At 43.9% G+C, this 5,842-nt stretch overlaps 1 protein-coding gene and 1 long non-coding RNA gene across 2 annotated transcripts in view; one reads left to right on the plus strand and one right to left on the minus strand.

Moving 5' to 3' along the window:
* Nucleotides 1-203: 203 nt before the first annotated feature.
* LOC108446989 lies at nucleotides 204-5,836 on the minus strand. Its single transcript, XR_001862332.1, has 3 exons — nucleotides 5,375-5,836; nucleotides 4,539-4,596; nucleotides 204-890 (listed from the first exon to the last, which is right to left on the minus strand). It is a non-coding gene; the product is annotated as an uncharacterized LOC108446989 (long non-coding RNA).
* CPLX1 (complexin 1) overlaps nucleotides 5,085-5,842 on the plus strand; it is a 107,741-nt gene continuing 106,983 nt past the window's right edge. The window contains exon 1 of the mRNA XM_017735379.1: nucleotides 5,085-5,184. The gene's annotated coding sequence lies outside the window, so the exon portion shown is untranslated. The remainder of the gene's footprint in view (nucleotides 5,185-5,842) is intronic.

A 5,842-nucleotide genomic window follows, 5' to 3' on the forward strand; every position in this document is an offset into this window, starting at 1 on the left:
GATGCATTAAGCTGTGGATGCCCTGGTGGAGGAGTTTCCTCACTGCACTGTATTCCTCGTGTTTGGTTTGTGCAATGCAAGGGGATAGAATCTCCAACCCTGCTACCTGCATGCAACCTTCTTCCCACAACACTGTGGAGCTGTTGATTCACTGACACTGAATGGATCAATAGAAGAAATGTCATGCCAGTAAAGGCAGGGAATGAGCTGGCTGCATACTTTAATTTATTTATGTGACATTACAAGTTACTTTTTACAGTTCCACTGAGGTAAAAAAAAAAACCCAACAAAAACATTCTAAGGTGACACATATGTCTACTTTATGTGGATTACATAGATTTACTTTCAAGTACTGCTATTCCACTCATCTGATTCAGCTAATATACTCTACCTAGAAAATGACTTCATCACATGTTTAGGTTTGTTATCAAAGTGAGGCAATGGAGAGCAAGTGAAAAAAAACTGAAATAGGAAGGTATGAGAATTCCTGAGCTGTCATATCACATGGTCTCTTCAGAAACATCTGAGTGTAAAGAGCATAATGTTTTAACAGCTTAATTTGCCAGCATCTGCATCACACCTAAGAGTAATTGCTCTACAAGTATCTGAAGTATCTAAAGATAAGCACACATTCACCTAACACTTAATGAAAAGTTGAAAATATTAAACAATTAAATTTGTTGTTATGGCTCGGAGATTGACATTTTGAGGTGAGGGCCTTCCTTCCAAGTCGAGGTCAGAACTTGGGACTACTCTTTCAACACAGGAAAAGAATTACAGGCTGTAGCATCTGACACCAAGCTATCATCTCAGCCAAGTATGCTGTTTCCCTCTGATCATTTTCTTTTCCAAGACGTAGAGTAATAAAAGAAGGCGAGACACAGAACTACCTGGGAAAATAGAAATTCTGTTGAAGAGTGTGTTTGACATTTTGAATCTTGCTTGCACTGTAAATTGAAACAATGAAAAAAAGCCTGAGTTACTCTGCTATGATTTTGTTTATTTTTCATACAATACAGACATGTATTGCTTGAAGCAAAGAGTCAAGGCAAAGTGATTTGGTCATGGAAAAGGTGCAGCACTTTTGATACATCAAAGTAGAATGTCTTAACAGCATCAAATACAAAACAGCAAAATTTTTTTTTTTGCTTTCTCTGCCTCTAAACTTCTGTATAACCTGACACATTACAGAATGCTCTGGTTTGGATGGCTTATTCACTGGTGGAAAAATTCCTGCCAAAAGTACTTGAAATAATAACCTCATGACAAAAACTTTATATGCTTTGGATAGAGACATCATTATTTAATCACTGCAGTGATAAAGATGGATTCTTGGCTTTATGATCAACTTCTGTCTGCCAAAGAAGCCTTGTAATGTAGAGCTGTAAATCCTGGAGGTAAGAGCTATGGGATATTTACCTGATTATGCTTATCCACAGGAATCAGAGCCCTCAATTAGTCCGGTAAGGCAAGACTTGTTCAGACAACAGGAAACAAATAAAGGAATGGAGCTACAAGGACTAGGAGAGTAGAAAAGGTAGAGTACAAACAAGAAGTTGTCAGCTTAGGGGCTAGAAGCTGTAAATGGCAGCCTACCAAGGGGCTTATTCATAAACTAGGCTGGGGCATCTGTGTGCATTAAAAAAAAGTATCTATATATATATATATAATATATTTATGCTTTGCATTCTTGTGTTTGCATGTCATTGAGACAGAACAATCAATACATGCTTGTTTTAGTTTTTCTAAGAGCAGGGAGATAAAATTTGGTCTTGTGATAGCTGAAGCAAATGCTTAACTAGAAAGTTCATTGTCAAGAGATTTCAATGGACCAGGTCTTCAGAGCTATCCGAAATGGCTGAAAAGTCCTTTTGTAATTTTGGTTCAAGGGAAACACACACTTCTTAAAAAGAATATTATGTTGTTTTTTCTTCTATTTGGTTGGAAAATAAAGAGCTTATTTAAAGTCTGCTGTAAGTTGATTGAAACAACAAGAAACAAAGCAATACTTTTGAAGAAGTAAAAAATGCTCGAATTCTGAAATGTTTTGACAGTCAGAATTGACAGTTGGAGAGAAAATGAAACATACAGTAGATTTGTGTTCAGTGAAATAAACCACTGAAGGGATTGCAACTGATGTACACAAATTACCCTTAGCAAGTACCTAACTCCTCTGTATCAGCAGCTGTATTGATAAAAAGCTAATCATCTTGCTCCTGCAGTCCACTGAGCAGCACAGCAGTTACAACAGTGAGAGCTCATAATAAGATAGTGGGGGAAAAAATAAAGGGAAAAAGAAACAAACTATGTTCATTTTGGGCAGCTGCCTCAGTATTTTCTATAACCTTTACATTTTGTTTGTGAGCTTTCTTATTAGTATCATTTTCACATAGCATTGGTTTCAGTTTAGTAGTCAAACACCATATGGAACTGAATAATCAAACACTGCATTTTAAGATGTTGAAATGAAACATCCTAACTAATTCAATTTTTTTTTTTCCTGAAAACAGCCCTTTCCTTCTTTTTGGAGATCCAAATATACATTTTTCTATGGAAAATGTCACCAAACACAATTATTGGCTTATTCCACTTTTTACATGGATATCAATAAACACAGTTTCCCAGCTGGTGGCCAAGGAAGGAATCTGAGTTCCATGTACAAAACTCCGCAGAGGAGATTTTTGCTCAGTTTTCTGTACTCTTCATTTGCACAAAGCAAGGTCACAAAGTGGATTCCTACTGTTCTGGTTCTGTAAGGAAGAACAAGCCTATTCCCACAATCAGGAGCAAGCATATCTCAGCTATACAGTGCCAACCAGACTAAGAACTGGCTTTGGTATTTGGGGAAGTTTTAGAGGTGTCAGATGTAGCCTTGGCATGTGTGGCTGCTCTCCTCTGTCCGTGGTGCTGGGATAGTTCCCGTGCACAGATACTAGTCTCTATGCCTCACTCTGTTGAGAAAACACTGCTATTTCTGAGATTTGTTGCTGTCCAGTAAGTGTTATAAAATTGCATTACTGCCAGATTCATACTCATAAATTATTATGAACCTAGTATATTGTTGTATGCCATCAGAAAGAAGATGCATGTGGCATTGCTCGTATCATTACCATGGCTGCAGGAGCTGTTATTTCTTTTGTAGCAGACATCATGTATGGCAGGTAAATCACGTAACAGATCCCCATGAGTCCATCTTTCCAGCTGGGTTTCTCGGCAAATTGAGTAAAGGTTCTGCCTCCAAGGTAAAAGCCTTCCCCAGAAGCCTTTCTGAGACTATGAATAGACCCAGATCTATAGACTACATCATCTCTTTCAACTGCATCCTTTCTTGCCTCTGTGCCTGATCCTCATGTGGTGAGGAGTGTACTGGTGGGAACTTTCCTGACTGAATAGCCAGGGTATCACCTGGACAGGATGTACCCAAATCAGGCTCACAGGTGATTGGATTTTCATCTGGAAGGTACTCTGTGGGAGTTATTTGGAAGCTGGTGCTTGAGGCAGGGAAGAGAGACTGAAGCTGGGACTACGATTATCTTGGTGGAGTTTGTGATTTGACAATGATGTACCTTGCTCTCCTGAAGAGGAAGGGACTAGTGAGGTAGTTGGTGCGCAGAGCTTTGTTTCCCTGTCTCATGTGTCATGATTTTCTGTGTCAGCTGTATAATCTGGAAAAAGTGGGTGCAGTTTGGAAACAGAATCACGAGTGCATGACCCTCGGAGAGTCAGCTGGTTCTGGAAACAGACCAGCCGTTTTAAACAGGTCAACAAGAAGCTCAAGGATCTCCCAGAGACTTCTTGATGTCTCTATTTTTTTGTCTGGCTTCTGAAGTCCCTGTGGATGACATCACCATTCTCTGCACAGAAGGGAGGACATTCAATACTAGAGAGCTTGTGAGGAGCCTATGAGCAGAACAGTGACATTTCTGAGCAACCCTACTCAGCTATGCTGACCCTTGGCTGCTACAGGAGTTCCTTGATGTAGCATGGTCCAGGATTCCCAAAATAGGAAGAAGAAAGCTGATTTTAGGTGATTGGGTGTTCTAACTATTAGCCCACACTTTTCTCATCCTTCTGTTTGAGGTAATTTGAATTGTTCCTTCCCAGACTCCGGCATATGAGAGCAAGGTGTGCATATGGAGGTTTAGTAGTGTGGGATGGGGACACTGTCCTTCTCTCTAAGAGCAATCATATGATGAAAAAGGAATGTGAGATGTTTTATGACAGACTCAAACTATAAGCCCTGCTTAGTCATATAGGCACTTGGGGAGGCAATACAGATCTGGAAATACTGTGTTAATAGAACAAAAGCCTGGGCACACAGCTCCAGCAGGCTCCTAGGTTCCTTTCTTGAGCACAGTTATCTATGCTGGCACAGTCCTATGTTATGTATGAAAAACCAACAAAAATACGGCATTATGACCTTTGAACCACAATTTCTGGGGGTGAGTTAAGACTCAAAACAAGAGGGTTTTCCACCCCATCTTGGTATTGTTTTTTCCTTTTTGAAACTTGTTAGTAAAAGTGCAGCTGATGCTTACCTAGGTGAGTTTCTTAGAGTAACACTAGTGTCTGCTGCAAAAGTGGTTTTCTGGGAGCCTACAGAATAGAACAGAACAGTTCGGTAGAAGGGACCTACAAAGACAATCTAATCCAATTGTCCGATCACTTCAGGATGATCGAAAATTAAAACATGGTACAAAGGACATTATCCAAATGCCTTTGAAACACTTGACAGGCATGGGACACAGAGGCAGACCGAGGTGGTAAACACTGTCCTGAGTGTAGAAACATGCACTCCCGCATCTGCAGCTGGGATCTGTAAGCTCTGCAGGCTGCAGACCCCGATCAGTGCCCCGGGAGGTATTGACTTGCCTGTCATGCCTGCTGGATCTGCGTGCCTTTCCGCGCGGTGCCAGGTGCAGCCCCGGCGTCCTTCCTGACCTTCAGACGAGGTCGCCCACGGGCCGTGGCAGCGGCTCCCCAGGAGGCGCCGCTGCTCCCTATCCCCGGGCTCCCACTACTGCCGGCAGCATTCCGCCCTAGCCCCCTCCCTCCTTTTAGACCCATACAGGTTACTTTGGGGCTTGCTGTCCCATCTCTCCTGTTGGCGACAAAAGGGCGGATCAGCAGCAGAACTCGTCTCCTCCGCACCCAGCTCCAAGCCGGCTGTCGGCATCCCTAAAGGTGGGTGCCGGTGCTGTGGAGGGGGTGCAGCCCTGCTTTGCCAAGTAGCGCTCGCACAGCTCCTTCCTTCTCACCTTCAGATGCCGTCCCGAACCCGGGCTGGACAACGGATCGCTGCACTCGCGTCCTTCAGCGACAATCGCAGGGAGATGACTTTCCTCTTTTCCCCCTCCCACCCTCGCCCCCCCACCTGGATAGGGAGAGCACAGAGACGAGCAGCCGGCGATTCTTCTCCGGCCACAGTTAATCCGAGGCGAAGCAAGAGAGAGGAGAAGGGTCTGCTCCCTCCCTATCTTCTTCCTTGCTTCTCCAACTCGTTCCAGGACCTAGGGAATAAGAGGGGATCTCCGGGAAGGACTCAGAACAGAGGATGCAGAACGCTCTCCCACACCCTCCCCCTTTTGCAGGAAGCCGTGTTTGCAGAGATTTCCCCTGGCACACACACTGACTCCTGAGGAGAGGCAAGGAAGCAATTGCAAAATGCAACAGCAGGCTGACAACCACCCCTCCTTCCCCCCACGGCAAAGCACAAGGACACCTGGCTGCTGGAGACAGCCGGGGATGGGGTGGGGGACCCCCATGCAGATACACGCACCCCTCCGAGGGGCTTGGGAAGCACTGGGGGCCTGCTCGGCGGCGAGCATCGAGGGGCGAGGGC

The sequence above is a fragment of the Corvus brachyrhynchos genome, unplaced genomic scaffold, assembly GCF_000691975.1.
Source record: "Corvus brachyrhynchos isolate BGI_N302 unplaced genomic scaffold, ASM69197v1 scaffold22, whole genome shotgun sequence".
NCBI classification, from domain to species: Eukaryota; Metazoa; Chordata; class Aves; order Passeriformes; family Corvidae; genus Corvus; species Corvus brachyrhynchos.